The sequence below is a fragment of the Parambassis ranga genome, chromosome 21 (assembly GCF_900634625.1).
Source record: "Parambassis ranga chromosome 21, fParRan2.1, whole genome shotgun sequence".
Lineage (NCBI taxonomy): Eukaryota > Metazoa > Chordata > Actinopteri > Ambassidae > Parambassis > Parambassis ranga.
In genome coordinates this window covers 20,322,536-20,346,353 of record NC_041041.1, presented here as the reverse complement: position 1 = coordinate 20,346,353, position 23,818 = coordinate 20,322,536, and the positions used below count along the sequence as shown (strand labels likewise).

General features: G+C 40.7%; 1 protein-coding gene across 1 annotated transcript in view; it reads left to right on the top strand.

The window, feature by feature from the left end:
• The window catches only part of asic4a (acid-sensing (proton-gated) ion channel family member 4a), a 77,041-nt gene that overhangs the window by 41,125 nt on the left and 12,098 nt on the right, over window positions 1-23,818 (top strand). The window lies entirely within an intron of this gene.

Genomic DNA, 23,818 nt, shown 5'->3' with positions numbered 1-23,818 from the left:
CATCTCTCAATTTGTAGTCATCAAAGCTTCTTTTCTCACTTAGAACCCTCCAGAGTAGTTGGCCGGGCCCAAGACTGAAACATAAATGGTGGTTGTAAGGTCAAGTACAAGTCATCAAAAGATTTAGAGCTCCACATTCTCTTTACTCTTCCTGGAGGCGAGACAGTGGTATTGTGCGGCTGCTTTCTCATTGAGTTGCTGCGGGCCTGCCCTACCAGCTGTCCTTGTCCATGCATATTACACTGTCATCTTCTAACCAGATATATGAGCTAAATTGTGGTGAGACGTGGCTTCTTGACAACTATGAATATCCATGTTTCAGTTTAGCTAAAATTCATGCCCATGTGGGATTTTTCTTGTTTCACTGCTGCCTGAGGGCAGTTGACAGCTGTTCGGTTTTCCTGCATTCTTGTCAGATAGCAGGCCAATAAGTTGTAGCATTTATCCTCACTGGTCTCCTCCTACATTGCGGCTTCACCAAAACAAATATGGAAATTTTGTCAGCTTTCAGTTCCTACAACATGCTGAGCGAAATCAACGGCATCTGGCTCTCTGCGGTCGTCGCAAAGTCACATGACAGGGAATATGGAAGGGACTGTACACGCCTGGGATAGCACTGGGGTCTTAATGTAACTCCAGCTAGCTTGTCTTCCTCTCCTCCCTTTTAGCCCCAGCAAATCCCCCACCACTATCCACCACCACCACCTCCCAGCACTGAGTGATGTCAGACAGTCAGGAATGCTGGATGCTGAAGGAGAGCGCAACGGCAGCAGGCGGCAAAGATAAGACCCCCCCATACCTCCACAGATTAAACAGCAGGATTAACCTCTCTACTCCACCACTGCCACCACGGTGTCTTTCACCCCCTTATCTACCCCCACCTCCTCCTTTTCTCCTCCAACATTTGCCACCATACATTTGTACAGTTGTCATGATGTGGGAAATTGCTTTTTAACCCTATGTGGCTTTGCTCCGTCCTTGGCAATTGAAACATAAGAAAATAGAGCAGGTCCTGCCAGGGGAAAAAACAAAAACACAACTGTTTTGCCCCCATAAAAATGCTTTCTCCAAAGACAGACTGGATATAGTGTGTCTGCAGAAATGAGGAGAGTAAAGCCTGCTGAAAATGTCACAGATTATACCAATTTTGCCCATTTTGTCAGTTTCTCTACATCTTTTTCTATGCAGCACATTTAATAACTTGAAGATTCAGTCGCAGCATTTCAGTTATTCATGTTCAAAGGAATAAGAGAACCAATAAATAGTCCAACAGATAATGTCCTCAGCCATGCCACCCTGAAGCCATACTACAGAAATGATTTGCAGATATTTATTTCATGCTCCAGTGTTCAGGGCTCCAGCCACACTTCTCACAGTGCATGTCCACTTCTCAGGTTTCATGGTTATTGAATTGCAATCAGAAAGTGTATATGTTTAACGAGTCCACTAAAATGAAATGCCGTGTATTTACATAAATGGTATGGCGCAACGTTGCCTCAGTATCCTCTCACAATTCAATGCATTTCAACTATCTTTTAAAGGCTTGTGCTGAAATAGTTGTGTTGTTCTTACACCATTTCCTCAGATTTTTCCTAGTTAGCCTGCAGGAGCAGACTTGAGCTATTTGTGCAGTGTCCAAATCACATCAGATCAATGAGAACATCCTATTTCGAATTGTGTCCATGAATATTTGCAGAACATGTAATTCACTGTAAATAACACAGCATGCCACACTGTTTGGCAGGACGTTGTTTGGCAGGTAACAGTTCCATCAAATCTTTAGTTCAGTTCAGACTAAAATGTAGATCCCCCAGCACTTCAAACCAGCCAATTAGCACAGCATCCCCCCTGTGTTAGGTACCTGTGATAAGAGGGCTAGTGACCAAGTGAGCTATGACATTCCATTGATCCAGAAAATTGCTGCAGAGCCAGCCTTGAAATTAGTTTGAATTGCTGAATCAAAAAATGTTATCCTGGATTCTGGCAAGGCCAGCGTAAACCTCATGCCTCTAATCCCCAGACTGATGTGAAAAGTTGTCAGGGATCGTGTCGCCCACCGCCACGACTGATGGGGGAATTTGGATTCTGTGTGACAGAGAGAGAGGGAGAGACATGCAAGCAACTGGGATTTGACTTGGATGGCACTTATGGCTACCAGGGTCGTGACTTGGTTTCAAATCTGCAGGCTTTGGGAATTTCCAGTGCGATCTACTACTGGTTTTGTGCTTTTCAATTCAATTACACGCCATCTCTTTACTCTGTGACAATGTCAGATCTCAAGCTCTCTTAGATGTGAGTTGAGTCATAAATCTAAGCTTTGACGCACAGTTCAAGGGTGGGGGGAGGGAGGGGGGGGGGTAATTTAGCATCAGTCATGTGCCTGGTTTTATCCTCTTTGGATACTCTTAAAATAGCTGCAAACAGCAGGGCTGGAGTTGTAGATTGATGGAAGGAGGGAGCAGGCAGGAATATGTCAACTCTAAACACACTTAATGTGGAATAAGTTCTGCTAAGAGGATCACTGAAGCAAACAAGAGTGTATTAAAGTCAAATATATTCTGTTATAACTATAATCACTAGCCCGCTGAAAGCAGTGCTTGACCAAGAATAGTAGTGTTGGCATTTCTGCCATTCGGACAGGAAAATGAACACTGATTGCTCACATTGACACAAATAGTAGCATGTCATACTCAGACTGAAGTTGTAATTTGAACTTTGAGAACTCACCCACACATCAGCTGGCACATTATACTTTTCACACCATAATTAAACAGGCGACAGACACAGTCTCCTAAACCAATTAGAGCTTACTGATAGGCCGACGAAGTGTGCTACTGCCCAGGTGTGCCGAGACTACTCACTAAAAGAAACTATGATTTCAACACCAACGCACAGCGGTCTGCATCTGTCGGAGCTGCAGATGTTGTTTTCATCAGATCCTACAGTGGATAATGTGGAGTTGTACGGTTGGAGAACAGCTCCGGTCACAGCGTCCCCTCCATGCTGGCTGGTCTTTCTTCCAATTCTTTGCTACAATTGGGCTGTTGTAGATTCAGTTTCACACTAAAAGAATGTCTTCCATCGTCACCACGGAGTTAAGAAATGTCAACAAACAGAGAAAAAAGGCGTTTTATCTGCAGTTTGACAGGACAATCTTTGCACAACCCCAGATTCTAGGCTTGTTTATCATGTTCCACAACGTCAGCAAATATAAAACAGTTTTTTTGTTGTTTTTTTTTAACTTTCTCTTTTGACTTGTGGAAAAAAGTTTAACTCTAAGTGGGGGAAGCTTTAAGTATCGTGCTTAATCCCTCTTGCTTCTGACAGGAATAAGAAACTTGCCCTAAAGACCAGTCAACGGATTTTAAAGTTAGTGTGTGAAAATCCATCTGGATAAGAGAATGCCCCACTGGATACACCAGGATTAGTATATCTATTGATTTGTGTCATCATGAGGAACACGCAGTATATTACAAGCACATTAGAAGACAGTATCTCTCCACATTAAAATGTAAAGCAATGGGAACGGGCCGCTGCACTTCAAACAGCTGCTTAGCAGCTCACTGATTTGCTGAGTGTGTTTCTTCCCAACAGGTATGTAGTAATATGTTCTCATTAAAACTTCAACATCAAAGTCCCAAACAAAAAAAAACTTCTTATCTGAGAGCTACGGCTGAGGGAGAGTCTTGAGCTCAAGATCACAAAATAGCTTCAAACCCAGTATGTAGGGGTAAAGGAGCTGGCTCTGCAGTGACCAGGGCTCTACCTGAGCACTCCTCAGTGCTTTGTCTGCTTAAAGTCTCCCACTAGGGAGCAAAAAAACCACAAGGCCTGACAGTATGTTGACTCTGCAATGTGTTGACACACTGTACAGTGTCACACCAGCACAGATGCTGAAGTGGAGCAAATATAGCCAACCGAAGCACGGTCGATGTCCAGCAAAGCTAAATCATTTCTGTCCTTATCCCAGCGTTTCCTGCAGCTGCAAAGGCTTTTTAACAAGTACACACATCGCATCACAGGCGTATCATGGCAAACACCTTTGTCTTCTGCTGTCAATGAAAGAACACACATTTCTGTGAGATATTGATCTGCAGCCTGTTAATTGTAACAAAGTGTGGAGTTTCCAGCTTTGTAGCATGTAACAGCATGTCAGTAGCAGCTCAGGGTAGGTTTTGTGTTCTTAGCCCATACCCTGACCATCATCACGTCCTCACAAAACACCACAATAGGTCGACACTCCAGAAATAACTTGACTTATTAAAGTTAATTAGGTCACACAATAATAAAATTTCAAAACTATCACAAAAATGCTCATTATTGCTCCTTTACGGCTTCTTGTGTTTTTTCCTAGTCACTGGGGGTTAGGGACGGATAATAGTTTGCATTAAAATTGACCCTTTAATAACATTACTAGGAGGCAAAATTGTTGCTACAATTATTTCAAAGCTACAACCCAACATTGTAGATGTACCATATTGAGGGAACGACAGGAGGCCACCAGTTAACAGCTGATTCAGTTGCCATTAAAATCAACTAAATTAGTTGATGTTGAGTATTTTCCTGGAGATGACAGGCTGATATTATGCCATAAAATAATTCACACAAACCTTAAAATACAGACCTAAAAAACCCCAGCTAATATGATTGGATTGTTGATTAAAATGATGTTTATGTATACCACCTCCTGTGTGTGTGTAAAAATATGCATGTAAAATCTGGTCCAAAAAACAGGTCGAACACAGGTCACAAATCCCAGGTCTTTAAACAATCACAGCTGTTATGTATGACAGTGTGTTGTTGATTTGAAATCGCATACAAACACAGACAGAGTGGCCGGGAGAGTGCACAGTCTTCTGGGGGGATTTTCAGGAGATGCTGAGTGGCTGCACTGCACTCACCTCCATCATTAGCTTCATGCAGTCAGATGGACATCCGTCAGTTCAAGCCATGTGAATCAGAAACTAAACCCATTGTCAGGACAGATGATGATCAGAGCTGCTCATCAGCTGCTGCTTCATCACATGGATTCTTAGACATACAATGCTGCTAAAAATGAACCATGTTATAGGAGCCTGTGTCCACCCACAGCGGGCTACGTGACTGTGTTGCTGATGTGGTCACCAAGCAGGGCGAACAGTATCAATACAAGGTGAATAAATCCTCTGAGGTTAATAGTTTTATAACGAAGGTCAGAGGAGATGTGAGGATGGAAATGTTTCTTACAGACGGATGGCAGTGGACTCAGGCAGACAGAGCTCCTGTGGTGAAAATGTGAAAGTTGAACTCATATCTGAGCAGTATTGATAGGACATCTGTTAAAGTGGACAGGGTGAGAATGTCTTTCAGTAGGAGTGAGAGCAGCAGCAGTAGGTTTCCCAGCAGACTCCAGGAACAGATGATGGATGTGTGCTCAGACTGTGGGCTCCAGATGAAACATATAGACAAGACACTGCCACAGTGTCCACACCTTAATGAACTCGTGTCTGTTGTGGATCTAACTTCCTGTGTGAATGCCTTTCTTAGCTTTAACCTGAATCAACATGGAGCAGTTTGTGTGGAGTGCAGCCAGAGCAGAGAGAAAAACAGAATCAGTTTTATTTATTAAACTGTTTATTAAACTGTAATTATGTTTGTCACTGTGTTGACAATAGAACATATTACAAGATTTAAGAAGCACCCTGTTTGGTTAGTTTTTTTTTATATTTACCTGAGAAATGTAGCCTTAGTTATAGAGCTGTGAAGACGCATGTCAAAAAAAAGCTCATCACATACTGAGACAGCTGAGCCACTAGGAAGCCCAAAAGTAACTGCAGTCACTGGAAATGGCACCTGCATGAGTGTATATATATATATATATATATATATATATATATATATATATATATATATATATATATATATATATATATATATATATATATATATATACACAATTTTCTGCTGCCTTGATTAGTTTGAAGTTCTGGGATAATTCAAGTATAATCGGTCTGAAAGCACGAGGTGTTACAATGTTTTCTATTAGATCCTTGTAGCTTAATAAAGAAACAAAATATTTTTACATACAAATGGACAAAAACAATGTAACATTGCCATTTGCTAATCTCCTTCTTGCCCCACTCTCCATGCATTTTTAATGTACCTGATCTCTGTGGTACATGGTCATGCACTGAGGATGGACTATTGTCGGCATTAGGAGTCCATCTAGTTAGTATACAACTGGGATGTCAAGGTCATTACATTATGAATCAATACTAGTCGATATTGGCTCTTTGTGAGAGTGGATTATGCTAATTCTTCAACTCAGATGATGAAAGTTTCCTAATTCAGGTTAGGATTTGAAGGTACAACCTTCTGAATCCATCTGAATTTGTAAAAAACTGTTGTCAATTTTATATTGTATGTATTGTGCATGCAAAGCAAAAACTCATCAAATGTGTTTTTGCTTCTACTACTTTGTTTATATGCAGGAAATATAAGTACATGCTCTGTAAACTTGAACAAGTCTAATCTCAGATGACAGACTGTGTTAAAGTATTCGCTCAGTATACGCTGCATGGCTGCAGGCCAATAGTCACAAAAAAAAGTTTTTGACCTAAATGGAAAACGTTATGAGGGCAAGGAAAGATGGAGAAGTTGACACAAAATAGGTTAATAGGTCATTAATAAGACCAGTGTTTGATATAATGTGGCTTTTTATAACACATTATCAGGAGCTGAGTTTGTTGCTGAGTCTGTTAGATTATTACCTCCAGAATCACACAGCACCAGGATCCAGTGGCTCTGCTTACATCTCCAAGGAGAGAGAATAGTGTGCACTTATACATAATGTGGCACAGCAGTGAAACATTCTTCTTAGGCTGTATAAATAGTCCCTTGATGATACACCCACCAGATACTACACATGGTAACGTTTCTGCTAACAGAACACATATATGTATTGCACATTTTATTAACATATTGCCTGACATCATCTGAACATGGGACAGATAAAGTCACAGGGTGGGTGGAGGACAGAGGAGAGTGAGGTATCAATGTGATGAACTTTCACTCAGGAGGCTGAGGTTAGAACAGAGTGAGGGGTTAGGTGAAGATAATCTTAAAACACACACATTCAAGTTGTTCAATTTCATTGGGATAGCATCTTTTACAATCAAAATCTCTAAGTCTAAGTCTCTAAGTACTTTAATTCAGGAAGTAAAACTGCGGGATGGGACGAGTCCCCACCATCATGAATATGTTGACATACAGCCTTCCATCGACCTCATGTTATGTTTTCCTGGAGGAAGGCTGGTCTGATATTTTTGTCAAGTGTAATGTTATGTTCATGTTTCTGAGTCTCCAGAATGTTGGTAAAGTGTGGTTCAGTGTATCAAATGGCAATGGCGGTAATAAAAGAAGCACTAAAGCTCCTTTCCTTAATTATTTATTAATTTTTAATTATTGAAATAAATTATTATTTTTAATGTGTACAGCTCACCATAGCAGCCAGCCAGCAACCTGCAGCTCATTTCTCTCAGTGAGGAACCTGCCTAAGAAACTTTGAATCTGCAGTTAAAATTGACCTGAAATTAGGACTTGTTTGGAAATGTTTGCCTTGATGGTTTTATTATTTTGGTGGTGTATTTGGTAGCAATATAATCTGTATCCGGAATGTGTGACTGCACTAAGTATGTCCCAGCAACCAGTTTACACACTTACCACACAAATCGTGAACTTCCCATGCACACTGTCTTTTTCAGTGTCCTAAGCCTACTTAGGACAGAGGAGGAATTAAAAGACAGCATCATTTCAGAGATGAAGGGAGTTGTAGTTTGATCCTGCAGCACTCTGGTCTGTGTCCCATTGGAAGGCCAGGAAAAGTTAAATAGTACACAGCTTAAAGAAAGACCATGCAGATAGGCAAAATAATTCATGCCAGGGCCATTCATAATGACAAAGGAAAAAAAGCATAGCTTTTAGTTTCATTCAGCCAAGCTGCTCCATCGTTAAATAGTTGCTGTGCAAGGACCTCCTGGGAAATTAAAAACATATTGTGCCACAATTTCCCTGTGACTCAGAGCATCCCTGGGGAGAGCACTTTTAAAATTTCTAATAAAGGAGACTTCAAATTACAGAGAAGGGACCTGGCATTAATTAAACTGGGGATTTCAGTGGGGTCAGCTCCTCATATTTATCTGTTTATACCCATGGTTTGGTGTGTGGTGGATTGAGGTCACAGCTCATGGGTAAAACAAACATGTGGATGTTCCCAGGTATGATACAGAGATGATTTATGTCTTACAATAATCTTAAACCATAGGGTGATGTTGCAGGACAGTCAGGAAGATATAACAGAGTTGTTTTTTTTACTCTTGTGTCATTTTTCTTCTTTGGAAACTGTGCCGTTTGCTCCATAATTATCCGATTTTAATGTCATCACCTCATTTGTCAGATTAACCTTTTTAGAGTGCATGCAGTGAAAGTGGCGTTAACAAGGCTTGCAACATGCTTCACTGTGAATCTGTGTTACTTCCATACCAATGATTACTCCCCAGCTACCTGCAGTTTCCTTAGACTGAAAGCACCAATAATTTACCGTCCTACCACAGCAGCCTGCTCCCACTCTCCTTCCATTTCGATGCTAAACCTGCTGCTAATGCTGTTTGCAGCCTTGACCTGACTGGCTAAACTTCAGAGTGGCTGGCAGGTAATATAGGATGTTGTTTTTCTGTGTGTGTGCATTGTTTGTAGGTCCATCTAAAGGCAGGACTGTGGTCACGCATAAGTAATCATAAACTGTTGTAAAGAATACCTACTCCTGTAGGTCTGACATTTATGTTCTAGAGGATGATTACCAATGATTTTGGTGGTTCACTTTCTTCTCCCTGAATCTGTTGAGTTTATATGAGTTTATGAGTTTATATAATGCCAGAGAGCAAAAGCCTGCTCTAATAGATATTTTTATATTACCAAAACAAATATCAGACACTTGTGGTGACAAACCCTCAGAGTATTTATCACCCAACGGAGCCAGTCTCCTCAGCTCTACAGAGTGTTTCAGCTTCTGTTGTGGTTTTATGCATCACTACTTGGTTCACTCTCACTGCTTTCATCTGACTTCCCAGCCACAGCAGGCATCTCTTCTCAGAAAAAGAAAGTCTGGTGAACCGACTGTACGCTAACTGCTCAACATCAGATCAATATGATAATAAAGAGATTAATCATTTCTTTAACTAAGAGATGACAACAAAAGTTTGAAAAGGCCTGCTAAAATCAATAACCTCCCCAGGCCTTGTAGTTGTTTGTGTAGTTGTACTGTTTCCATACATGCTAAAAATGATAAAAATGGGAAATTCTGCTGATGAAAATATAATAAACCACATTGTTTCCCTAAACCTTTCCATGTACTTTTAATGGCTGATCCTGAGAAAGTGAAGTGATGTTCACTGTGGGTCAGGACCTGATCAGAAGAAAAGTCATAGCCACCATTCACTCCTCTGTCTCCTTCTGTGGACTTTTGGTGACCTTTATACAAGATTATACTAGAGTATGATAGCGACACAGCCAGATGTGTCATCCTGCCCTGGAGCAGGTGAATATTAAATGAATGTGCTGTTCATGCATGAAGCTGTGTTGACTATAGTGCTCTTTATGGTAGCTAAATGTTTGTGAAACAGAGTATCTTGGCCTGCTTGGTTTATGTCATACATTTACTGGTTGTGTAACATAAAGGCTTAGCAGGCTAAGCCTTTATGTTTTCACAGCTACAAGCAATATGTAACTCCCTCTGTTACTGAGTTCCCCTATAGAAAGCATAGAGGGAGTAGCACCTTTATGTTTGGCTTGGATAGTGGCATTATACTAGTTTTATCTTTGTATTTATATATATGTACTCAAACAATTCATCTTTGGAGATATTTTGCTGTAAAAATGACCACATATATAAGAAAGTGACATTTGTAAGTGGGCTTCTTGTAGAAACAAAACAATTTCAAATCTGTGTCAGTGCACTCGATAGAATAACCTGAGAAGAAGGATGTGGCTACATGTGCCTCACGGACCATGGTTGCATGACTTTAATTACATTGTCTGTTTGGCAGAGCTGTGGCACATCAATCTTGTCTGCTCAGCTGCATGTAACAATTCCAAACCTCGACAAAAAGCTGTCAGCTGACACACAACCCGACACATGTACGGTCTGCTTTTCGTGAAGTTCTCTTAAATGTAATCTGCGATACGACACATTGTAATGACTAAAATCCAAAAGCAGATTTTTCATCTTCTGAATTTGATAAACATGGAAAGAGAAGGTAAAAAGAAACAATGCTGCTAGCAATAACTATAATTCCTGGCTAATCTTGGTTATATCAATGTATAGATTATAACATATTAATATTCCTAAGTACATATCAATATTATCTGTACAGTGCAGCTATTTTGTTCCAACACCCTTATAGCCAGCATTGCAGCAGCATTGCTAATCAATTTCACATAAATGATGTCCTGTCTTCCAGGTGAGCCTCGTGGTGTGTTTTATTTAGCATTACAGATGAGACCTTAACAATGTTTGATCAAGCCTAATTGAAGATAAGACCAACTTTATCTCCCTCTCAACAAACAGCAGGGTATATAGAGGCAAGTAGGAGTGATGGATGGCCCCTCCTAGCTTCTCTCGTTGTTTGTTTCATCCCTGGCTGTGTTTAAAAATGACCCTTCAAAACGGTACCAAGGGTGGAAACTGGTGTTCTCGGCTGCACTGAAGGAGGACATGCTTGCTTGGGTAATCCTTTACCATGGCTTTCTACAAGGGCCTTTCTTAGCACCAAGGCAACCCTTCAAACATCAATATCAGCCGTGTGCTATCCCCTTTGGGTAGGTTTAGTTGATGGTCTTCCGTCCTTGTATGAGGGCTCTCTGGCAGAGATGGAAGCACCATGGGAATGGACTGACATTGATTTCTTCATCTCAACGCACATGCTGATGTATTGACTGTCATGCTGATCAGTTAGAGACATTCTGTTTGTCGCTGTTTGGTGGAGCCGAAAGACTGAATTTTATCAGACGAGTCAAAGGCCGTATTCATTACGCTGCGGCAAAAGTTGTTTTCTGATTCTTTCTGGAAAATATTCAACTTTACTCTGTTTAGAAAGGACTCACTCTTCCAGCTATGATGACAACCAATGGGATTATAGTGACGGTGTCGGAGGCCTGCTCTTCTCTTCTCTTACTGTCATTCACTTGAAATCAGCTGCTCACGTTTAAAATGTCTGAAGACTCTGAGTGTAGACAGAAAAGTCATTGTGTAGAATTGTGTGGGCCTTCCCCGCTTTTGAAAAGCCTGTGATTCACAGGACTGTGTCATCGTCTCAATCAAAAAGTCATCTCAATGGTGTCATTGCTCACTAATAATGAAGTCATGCTCAGAACAGAAATCACAGTCTGCAGTGTGTTAAGGCGTCTGACGTTTTTCTGAGGTATATTTTGCAGCTTGTTGTCACAGCGCCGCTAAAATAAACATGCACTGTTTCTGACATCTGTCAAAGTGAATTATAGATCTCCGGAAAAGTAGCAGAAGTCACAATTCTTCTTCTTCAGTGTATGGCTTTGTTGTTTGTTATAGAAAAAAAAAAGTCTGGCGTTTTTAGTGCCTGACTGCGACCTAAATGATAACACATGCTCTGGAGGCAGAATACAAGAAGAAAACACACCGCAGCTGCTTCCCTACCTTCAGGTAATGAAGCTGATTCTGTGTGTGTGTGTGGTGGAAGGGTGCAAATAACCTTGTAGCAATGGTAAATAGTCCTGTATACTTGTTGTCCTGATGTAGAACTGTGCAGGATAAATTATCTGTATGTCTCCACTCACCTTTAATTCAAATGATAATTATTCGAAATGCAGTGGTTTAGATGTGACAGATATGTAAGATGCTGCATCATCTCAGGTCTGCCGGTGAAAGTGCTCATCAGAGGAGGCATTCAGTTTGGCTTTGTGTCTGTTAAATGCAGTGAAATTGCTCTGAGTTGCATTAATGGAACTCAGTCACAATTTAAGCAGCTGGGGACAAGGTCAAAGTCGAGCCACCACCTTTGAAATTGATTTGACACAGATTCATCCGCATGGAGCAAATGTGTGTTAAAAAATGCATGGCTTTTGATATTTTTATATTAGGAATGTTGAAGCCAAAGTCACCTGTGATGCGGAAGGAAAATATATCCTGTCCTGCAGATAGAAATGTAGGACGTCTTTTTGCATTGCAGAAAGAAATGGCATTTTCCCATTACCATCATACTTGGTTATCACTAATCCCAGGGAATATGCTGAAAGTTAACGTTTAAGCTAATATATAGAGCAATGTTGATTAATGTACTGAAAAAATGAACACATAAATAACATAATAGACACTGAGACTTGAATTAAGATTTAACTAAAAACTCACACATAGACACTTGGCTCAGGTGTCCTGGGTGTCACTCATGTACTCGATGCTCTTGGTACTCTCTTGGCACTACTTTTAAACATGAAACATTGTCTGAGTGCCTTGCATAGAAGTCCCTATGCATCAAAAATATACACCCTTGAGGCTGTAGCTAATCTGTGCTTGTGTTACAATTGTGACGTTGAAAGTGCTCACTCTAATATCATGCCAAGAAGTTGGCAGTGAGAATATGTAGTGTAGTATGTGGCTATAGACCATTTCCAATTTGATGACATTGTCTCACTTCTTTAATAAACGCAGTCTAATATGTTAGTCATTTAGTCAATAATGGCCAGGTTCAGAGTGAGGGTCTTTAGCAACGAAATCAAACAGACCTGTCATGAATCAATCAAACTTTATTAATATAGTGAGGTTAGTGCGGTTCAGAGTGCTTTACAGATGACTCATTAGCTGATAATGACACAAATCAATCCTTTAATCATCTAAATGTCAGATTAGAAGAACCTAAAAAAGAAAAATGGTTAACAGTTATTACTTAGATATGTACATATTAGCTCATAAGATAAGTGAATAAAAGGGCATTGTTCTGATCCTGTTTTAGAAAGCCATCCATGCATAAGCCAGGCTTAGAAGATGGGTTTTGAGTCACAGTAACTCCCATTCAAATGCTGACAGAGCATTAATATTAATGTGCCATTGATATTTTCAACAGCAGTTGTTTTCAGACATGCACAGTTTTCAGTATTATACATTTGTGTTTAGCATGTCAGGTGAGTTGGTGGGAGTGCCAACAGCTTAACTAAAGTTAGGATTCATTCATTCATTCCCTGAGCACAACCTAAGATGCACAAATTTCAACTTTGCAATGACAATAAGAGAACAGTCAAGTCATCACAGAGTGTTAAGATTTCAATTTTCAGGGACCAAGAATGAGGCATTGCCCTAAAAAAAGCTGCAGTCACATTTTTATTAGCTGATTGGCACCAGCTGCTCCACACACTGATTCAAGGCTGTGTGGCCAGTTACATCCAGTTACATTTCTATATATTACATCACTGCATGGAAAGTCATCCACAGACACTCCTTGTTGCCACAGTTCCAGACATCATCATAAACTCTGCCCCCTTTGACATTTTTGGGTTTTGTTTGTTTCATAACCAATACATTTTTTAGTGTGCATGTATCATCATGTTTACAATATTTTCTGCATTTCCTAGTGTTTTGGCTATTTGCATGAGTCTTCCTGGGGCGCCATGCACTGAGATCTCTCAGCCACTGTAGGATTATCTTTCTTCTGTCGTTGCCTGGTTTCACTGTGATCTCCCTCAAACAGGTGGCTGGCTGAATGTTTTGGTACTGCACCAGTGGTCTATCAGCTACATCAGTTTGCTTTGGAAGCTGGGCAGACACTGTGCACCATTATTAATCCTGTATGATGTGATTACTCGCATTACACATTATAATCTGTGTCCCTGCATGACCTAAACCTCTGATCAACCTACTACTTAAGTCAATTGACCAACCACTATGTACAGCCTATTGTGACCATAGGCAGAAAAAGCACTGGACCCAGACTCCAAAAAAGAAAATATTAAACCATGCATCATATGTGCGGTCAAATGCAGCTTTTCTGTTGGTCTAATGTTTGACTCTGAGTCATGTGTTTCAGTAAAGGATTGTATAATTGTTGCAGCTTAACTGAGTATGCAATGGCACAGACTGACTCTGAGGCTTTGACTGCAAATAACAACAAACAACTTCAGTGTGAATAAACTCCAAGGAGATCAAATGCACATTGACAGTCAGGGCTGTAACCACAGGAAGCCTTCCAATATTTTGAGGCCCTATCACAAGGAAGTTCTTTAACTGACAGTCAGAGCCCAGGCAACAGGCCTGGGATTGTCACGACTGTGGGATATGCAGAGCCCAACATCAACTCTTTCTAATCCACTCTGAGCCCCGTGTCCTCTGATGCAGGATATCAAAAGACTCTGTTATGTTCATAGAAAATTAAAATGTATAAAGGCAGCAGCTGTGTCATCAACCTCTAAAAGAGTCTGGAGCAAATTCAATAACCTCGTTAGCAAGGTGTGAAAATGATCTTTTGAGAAATGTGTTTAAAAACCTCTTAAAGGTCATTGACATACAGTTTAGGTAAGAATATCAAGACAGTATGATTTTTTATTTGTTTTTTATTTTATTTTTTTTTTTAAATCTGACCACAGGCTTGTCCTTGACGTTTGGGAGCTTCTTATGCTTCCTGGAAAGCTTCCTGTGGTCTCATGATCCCCGTTTGGCAGAACTGTAGTCCACATGCCAAACATCTGGGCAGATGGCATCCAGCCACTCCGCTAATAGCAGGCCAGATATTTTGCCTGTCTTTGATGTGCAGACAGGGGATTACAGTGGCCCCCTCTGCTCTCACTCTTAATAACCTGGTATTAAAGGGGCATCACATCATCTATAATCTTTATCGACCTCCTTTGGTGAACAGTAGGTGTTGAGACGAATGGATAACCTTTAGGCAAAAGAAACAAGTGAAATAACAAATGAGAGTTTGAGCATAAATGGAGAATGTGGAATAATTGTGCTGTGGAGTTATATTAGTGATTTATTCAGAGCCGAGATGTGATGTCTCTCACTTGAAGGCCGAAGTGCATGTGGGAGGCTGGTTGAATGGTCTTGTGGAGTTTTTATTCCAGGATTTGTAAAAACAGGCACTAGAAAGTGAGTTTATAATGCCAGAAGTGTCACCACTACTGAAATTAATCATCAACTCTATCGGTCCCCTGCAGGTCCACTGTGCAGAAAGATGGTCCTTTTAGTCCTGTTAAAAAATAGTCTCGCTGTTACTTTGATCAGAGTCAGCCAAGGGCAGGATCAGTGGTCCAAGGTTTCCAATTCCTGTTTGATCTGCCTGCCCTTTGTTCCCATGCTGCATTATCTCCTCCTTTAACTCAACCCCATTTGAGAGGCCAAATTAAAGCGGTGTATTTAGGTGTGCAGTTTAAACCTCTGTGTCTGCCAAACTTCCTTGGGCTTTGGCTTTAGATCCAGCTTAGCCTAATGGACTGTGAGATCTGCTTTTGACTCAAAAACAAGCGCTTTCGCCTGAGCAAAAGCACTAATCAGACTTGTTTACTTGAATGATTTATGTAGCATGAATAACATGAGCCCCCACCAATGCTCATAAATGATACACGCTTGAGAGACAAATATTGTTTCAGTGTTGCGCTCACAAAAGGGGAAGTGAAGCAGTAAGTAGGTAAGTTAGTGCACTTACTGCACCATCTTGTGAATAAAGCAGGTGTTACATGTCAATAGGAGTCCCAAGATAACACACGTGTCACAGGGCAGGAAAAAAAACACACATTTAATAAAATATATGCAATCACAAAATATTTGTATATCCTCATACATTTGCACAGTTATGAATAACTTGTCACAAAATGACAGGAGCTAGCAGCTGATATTTATTTGCACCCGCATCCCTCTCACATCCCTGAAGGGACACCATATTTTAAATTGATGATTCATGTCAAGAGATAGTAGATCCTGCCGTTTTCCTTTTCCGGAAGTTTCATCAACCCCAACATGTGGCTCCAATCCAACAGATATCATTTCCCCAGAGTTCCTGGAAAAAGAAAAAACAACCAAGCAGGTGTCTTGGTTATGATGAATACTAAATAAAAGGTTGGCCAGGAAACTGTGCCGGTGTCTCTTCAGCGGCAGTTGGGTGGGAGTGTTTAGAGTGGGAGCCAGAGTCTGTGAGAGAAGCACAGAGAGTGGTGCAAGATTGAGAGCTTAGGAAATGAAATCCTGTGTTAATGACAGAGGCACCTTAATTAAACCTGAATATCTAAATGACTGCAGAAAAACAACGTCGACAGTTAGACTAATGCCTAAGGCGGGACTGTTTGTCTGAGCAGCGTCCAAGGTGGATTCCTCCCCGGCTACATCAGTGCACAGCGCACAGAATGACTGATCAGAACTGTGGGCAAAATGAGGTGAAGTGGAAAAGTAAAGTACACTTGGCTCATGTATTGTGGGCAGTATGTTCCTGTGCTATCTTGAGAGCACCATTACAGCTCACATTCAGCATGACTGTACCATACTCCATTTTCCTCTGAGCCATGACCTCAAGCTTTGTCGTGGCATAAATAGCCTGAAATTCTAAGACTCCAAAGGGCAAAAATAAACATGAGGCTCTTGGTAGACTATGGATCGTGAATGACATCTGGAGGTGGATATTTCCAGACTTTTGAAACAACCGATGTGTATGAAGCTGGTGCCCACCTGTATATCGACCACTCGACCACTATATTAGCGCACATCAGGGCGGGACTTGTCACCGTGGTAACTGGAAATGACAGAGAAAGATGTGACAGAATTGTACAATGTCATTTTAAACCCAAACCATAAATGCATCCATGTTCTTCCACTTCTCCGGGGTCTGGTCACAGATGGCAGGAAAAGCCAGACCTCCCACTTCCTAGCCACCTTCTCTCGCGTATGTGGCCATCACCAACGCATTCCTAGGCTAGCTGTATAGATGTAATCGCTCCACCATGTCCTGGGTCATGTTACTTGAGACAGTAACTCATCCCCAATCCTGTGAAGGCATTCCATCTTTTTCCAGCTTTGGATCATAAACCCAAATGCAGAGGTGACAACGAATACCACAGATCGAGTTTTTAGCTGCTTAAAGACGCTTGACAGGAAAACCACCATCTCCTGTAGTGTAATGTTGTAAATGAATAAATGGTTATAGTTGCCTCAGAAGCACAATTAATAAGTGCTGTTTGACTTTTAAGGTCAAGAGTATCTTTCCAGTTTTGTCTGGTCCCAGGCGCAGGCTCTATGGCTACAGGAAACGATTAATCTCAATTATATATAAAGACTGATTAGAGACCCAACCCACTGTGGTGATCCAAATAAATTATCCCCATTATGACAGTAGTTTCTAATCACATTTTTAAAAAGTGCCTTTATGGGCCCGTGGCAGTGATGTTAGAGCAGACTGTACAGACAGGAAGCTTTCACATCTCAGAGAGTGCTGAGTGTAGTGCTCTGCTCTGTTTGCGAGTTGCTGTATTGTGCTGGAGTGTCTGTCCATTTTCAACCACCTTTTCAAGAGCATCCCTCGCCGCGCCATTAGCTGAGTATGCTTTGGATATGTAGGGAATAGCATATAAAGGGGAGAGTGGGGGCTGTGAATGCAGCGGCTTAGGTGCTCAAGTTATTTTTTTTTTTGATGCTCTGTTCGAGGAAAAGCAGAAAGATGACAGCAAAGAGAAGAAAGAGATTAGTCAAAACTCCTACACTTTAATACTAAAACAAGCCCAGCAGGTTTACTTATGAGTTCACCTCAATGTATGGTATGTACTTGTAATGTATTCAGTACAACACACAATGCCATAGATGCAGGAACTCTTATAAAAATGTTAAAATTAGGTCATCCTAACCTGCATCATTAAACTTGAGTATCCTTCCTCTCCATATCAATCAGAGGATCTGTTTATTTCACGTCTTTTTCATAATTGTCCCTTTTATTAAACATGTTTACCATCCCGCTGATTACACAGTATTTACCTCACTTTGAATGGCTGTATTGAAACTTCCATTGAGCGCTGTTGTGTAATGAAGGTTGGAATTGGTACACAATGGCTGTAATGTGTTGCAATCATGAGCAGTGTCCCTGTCTTTTTTTTTAGGTCGCCATTGAGTTGGAGGTTAATGATGCAGAACTTGTACATCTCACATACCTCCACACTGTTTGGGCTTCGTGTCTCTCCATTGTTTAGTCAAACAGCTATTCCCTGATGTACACATTTGGAAAAGAGGGTGATGAGGCAGATTTGTTTTTGCTCCCCAATGTGTGTGGAGATCTCAGTGTCCTGACCCCAGATAAAAGTAATCTGACATTTGATTGAGGATTATTTATGAATTACACGGCTTAACCATGATGCATGAGAAGAAGGTTTAGCAATGAGTTCTTATCACCTCATGTCAGTTCCTCAGACATGTTTGCTGAGTTAACAAATCGCTATCATGTTTCTACCCTAATCTTGAACTAAAAGATGTTTAGTATCTGTGGCCTCGCTGTTAGCCTTGTTCTTGTGAAGGCCCCTGCAGGTCTGTCTCAGTATCAGGGTGTTTCTTGTGTCATAGCAGTTTATTTTTTTTTTTTTTTGCAGTGTTTGTGTTGATAGATGAAGAAAATGCACTCAGCCAATACGTTATTATGCACATCTCATGCCATCCTAATGAAGCGTATGTATTACAGCTGTCACATCAGACTGTGACTTCACCGCTGATGTGCGTTTACAACAAATTTGTATTGCTATGGACAATTGAGAAAACCCCTTATTGTGTGTTTGGCTCAAATAATCACTCACCCCTATCCTCTCTCTCTCTCTCTCTCTCTCTGTCTTCTTTGACAAAAGTTACCAGGGCTGTTTTCCATGTACTGCCCATACTTGTAAACCACGTACGGTATGTTTCAATACATAGTATGTCAGATGTAGGACAAGTACCAGGATGTTCTACTATATCCCAATGCATTTTGTAGTATGATGGAAGCCAGCCTGATTTGCAGATGTGTATTTATTAGTAATCTATTTCACTAGCTTTTTGCAAAGTATTCATGACACATTTACAAGTTTTGGTGCCGACAAAAGTTACAAGTCCAAGGCTAAACGGATAGCTGCAAAAATATGGTCTTGGCTCTGCACCCACGACCATAAAGTTATGTTTTATTTCATTTGAAGACTCATTCCTCACATTCTTTGCTCTTCTGCTCTGAGAGGGAACCCTGAGAATAGGGTACAACAAGCCGAACCGAACCACACAAAAACGTTCCGTTCCAAAGCGTTATGTTCTGAACCGTACTGTACTGTACTGCTTGATGGAAACGAGATTTAAGATCCCATCTTGTGTTTGCCATCTAGTGCATGTTTACAACAGCCATTCTGAAGACTGAATGGACTCCCTGAGGGCTTGTGGCTTTACCCCTTGACCATTACAAGACATCAGAATGTTTGTGGGAAGGTGATTAAATGCTAATGGTGTGTTTTCCCCCTACAGGCTCATGTTACTTGTTGCTTTAAAGAAGTATGAGTCATTTAGTATTATTTGTACATTCTGTACAGTATGTTGAGCTGTGATACAATATGACATAAAACTAAAAATATAGAGTACATTATAACTGCTATATGATTAATTCTATCAATTATAGAGGCAAGTGTGTCACTCGTCTTTTTCACAAATTATGAAATTGATTAATGATTGTATCTGTAACTAAGTTCTGTGTCTTGATTAGAAATTGATAACCTAAGTGACTGGATGACAGGGATTTATTTCTTTGATTGGCAGTTCTACTCTATTTGCCGTTAATCCAGAGGAAACATTTTGAAATATCGTGTAAATATTCAGTTTAGGTCACATTGTGATTCAAGTTTTTCTGCTGGGAAGTTGTAATGAAGCCATTAAATCTAGGAATACTCCAACTTTAAACCTTCATGAGCTAGTCTTAATGGTTTTCAACTGCCAATCAGGGCTCTGGCATATTCTACCACCCTGTGTAAATGAATTCAAATCCTCCTTCCTCTGACTCAGAGAGCCACCCGATGACACGCAGCCTGCCTGAAAATGGATGTCCTCCGGAGAGGCACTGAAGTGATTCCTGCAGGTTATTTAAAAGGGAAAGTTGGGACTGTCAGATCACGGTCATAAAGAGGGTGTTTAAGGGTTTAGCCCACCAGGGCTTGTGAATTACATGGTACGGGGTTGGTCTCTTAATGCATTTAGCACAGAAAGGCCCAGAATGAACAGGCACTTTATGAAGAAAAACACTGGCAAAGGAGGCATGATAATGTATTGACATTTAAGGAAATTACAATATAATTGGTGAGATTGTATATGTAAGTTACACAAAGTGGTTCTCTCATTACCTTCAGAAGTTTGGCCAACTTTATGTGTGTATCCTGGAAATCACAGATTTGTTTTAGAACCTTTACAGATAGACAAACTCTATCCTTAGACCTTCAGTTGAATAAGGACAAAATCCACAAAAATCCCTTTAACAGAAAAAAACACAAAAACTTTGGCCAGAAAAGCATCCTCCTCCTCCTCCTCCTCCTCCTCCAGAGTGGACAAACATTCAATTGATGTTACACGGAGAGTAGACAAAGGCAGAAATAGCAGATGCCTAGAGCAAAATAGGGAAATAGGGTCCCCATTCTTCCCACAGTCTTTGCACTGTGTATTCATTCTGTTAAGTGTCATCATGTGCAGTGCACACAGTGAACTGCAGCAGCTTAATTATATTTTGCACAAAGTCCCAGAAACCTGCCATTACCATTGTTCTGAGAATCAGTCTGTTTCTAGGGTTTTTGGTCTGTTTATTATTTCGTAATTCGATTTATTACATGTAATCAGGAGCGTAGAGCCACATACACCATTTGAAATCATCGTCATATGTTAATGTCATCATCAATGACATCATTCATCCTTTAATGGCCAACTCAAAGTATTAGCAGAATAATAATAATATGTGTTTTGTACCATTTAAGGAGTTCTCCCAGGACAACGCTCCAGCCTCTAAACCCACAGTGGTAATGGCTACCATCCAGAAATCAGGATTTGTTCTGACCCAACACTTGGTCCTGTTCACCTCATTCATTCACCTGTACCCACATTCACCAAGATAAAGACAGGGCTCGGTGCTTTCTGTTTTAACAAACGATAAACTCATATAATCCTTTTTCTGGAGTTGCAGGACATTCTTACCCTAAGCCTCAAATGTATACATCATCCCTACAACATGCATGATGAGAACAGAAAATGTCAGGTATAAGGCGTTTGCAATTTTAAGAGACTGTCCTCAGACCTAACTGACAGCTAATCCAGAAACAAAGCATATGTTTTAATTCCTCTTTCATCACCATCTAAAAGACTGTCAGACTATCTTTTAGACTATATTGTTTAAGTAACAACACCAACAATGCTGCACTAAGTGCTGCAATAATTAGCTCTGGAGTTACTCAGTGGAATACAATACTTCTTTTCATTTGTTTGTTGTGTAACTGCTAGGCAGTTGCTCTGTTTCAGCTTGTCAACAGCAGTGCCAAGTCCCCACTTGGGATTTGCCCAAGTTGGTAATGTTACCTTTGCTAAATGCAGTGCAAGATGTAACAGGAGAAAAATGCTCCATCAATCATGTTGTAGATGCAGGAGGAGGAGATGGAGGGGAGTTCAAAAGCATGAGAAATAAACCACTGGAAGCTCTGCCAACAACCATTTTCTTGGGTGAGATGATGGGAAAACTTCCCCGTACTCTACTGGGATATCATTTGTGATCACACCGGCGTACTCCAGAGCCTAAAGTTTTAGAGCGGAACCCAGGCACTTGGTCAGGGTGTTTTGAGCATTTCTGAAGTGAAATCCTCCTTTGCCTCTGTTGCTTGCTCCATCAGATAAAGACTGCCAGTCGGGGCTTAAGTGTGTCAATGAACCCGAGTGGGGGCGGGGAATCGATGATAAGTGCAGCTTACCTCCTCAACTGCTCAGCACCAGCCAAATAGAGATTAAACCATTTCAACCTAATAGCACATGTCAGTCAAAAGTCACACTTGAATACTTGAACCCCCCTCTCTGTCTCTCTCTCTCTCTCTCTCTCTCTGGGCCTACACCCACACTCCCCCGCTCCTATTCTCTAATCTCTGCAGCTGAAAGATGCTGCAGTTTCAAAATGCAAACTGAAAGACCATGTGTACCACATCAGAGCCTCAGCTGAGATCTGTAATTGTCAGCCATTTCTCTGAATCCTCCACCAAGACTCATTTCGATGGCAATTCATTTGTAATACACACACACACTTAGTACAAACTAGCATGTGCAAACACCCAGATCAAAAGCCCTGCAGTCTATTACTGCATGAAATACAGCTATCCTTCTAAACAGCAGCTTTTGTAAGCGCTACTCATTTCTTTCCGCTCTAATCACTGTTGTGGACATGGAAAAATTGCCCACTGTTCCCAGAGATTACTTGACTGAACCCCACAACCATGGCTTTGATTTGTTGTTCAGCCATCTCAGATGTGTATACACCCTGTGGTCTGTAAATGAGAGCTTGTGTTGTTCTGCCAGTGTCCCTTATTTAGACATCACAGTACTCATTAGGTGGATCAAGCTGATATCAAAGTCAGAGCACAGACGTCTATGTTTGAGAGAACAGTGTTCCTTTAATGATATGTCTGCTGTCTACTCAGCTCGATTGTTGTTTCGCTGTCATTTCTGCAGTGCCTGGTCTGTTGACCTCCTCTGCCATGTGATTTCCTCGGCTTTCATACTTTCATCACTGTCCTCTTTTATTTGATGTTTAGATAAAAATGAGTCCAATAGATTATGTTGCTGTACGGTAAGACACATGTCTTATAAATGAGCATAAGTCAAAGGGGAAGGCTGTCCTCTCAGGACAGTTGATCATCAGGTTTTATCAGTTGTAGTTAATCATGTAACTGCATAGATTGATTGAAATTGTTTGTATGTTTTTAGGGACCAATTTAAATGAAATTTTCATGACATTTTTTTAATCGCTACATCAGAGATTGTGGACAAAACATTGGCAAAATTGCTTTCTCATCCCTTTGCAAAACCTCGTACATTAGAGGCATTAGAGTCCTTTCTAAAAGTGTGTAAAAGGCTGCTTTCAAAAAATACTTGGAATGCGATTGGATAAAGCATATCCTTGTCACAGCCCAAGTACAAGCAATTAAAGCGCTTCTTGCTATTGTCGCCATCGCACAGTGTTTCAGCAATACATATTAAAACCCTGGCAGGATGGGAACTTTTGCAAGAATCCAGAATTCCAGTTTTTTTTGTCATCACCATCTTGTTCTGGCTGAGACTCAGAAAGTCCCCACATAGTAACAACTCATCAGACCACAGTCTAGGAAGGTAATATATCAAATTTCCTTCGTCCTTGTTGGCCATTTAAAAGGCACGTGTGTTTATTCACTTTGTGCAATTTACAATCTTGCCACTAGATGCCAGTAAATCCTGCACACCGTACCTTTAAGAAGAAACGTAGGATCAGACATTTTTTTAACAGATAGCCTATTGCTTACACATCTTTTTTGTGTTTTTTGGCTTGTGACAAGCCCCAAAAAAAATCTTTTCCTTCACTTTCTTCAAACACAGTCTCACTTTTATTCAAGCCCGATGCACACTGCTTTGATGTGTAAAGAAATCCATAGCTGGACACCTGCCATACCTGGTTGTGGTTGCATGACCTGCTATCACTATCCGGTGGAGGGATTTAGCTCATGCTCAACTGAACAGTTTTTGTTAAAAGAAATATTGTTGGAATCAAACCTTAATCAGGACCAATTATTATTA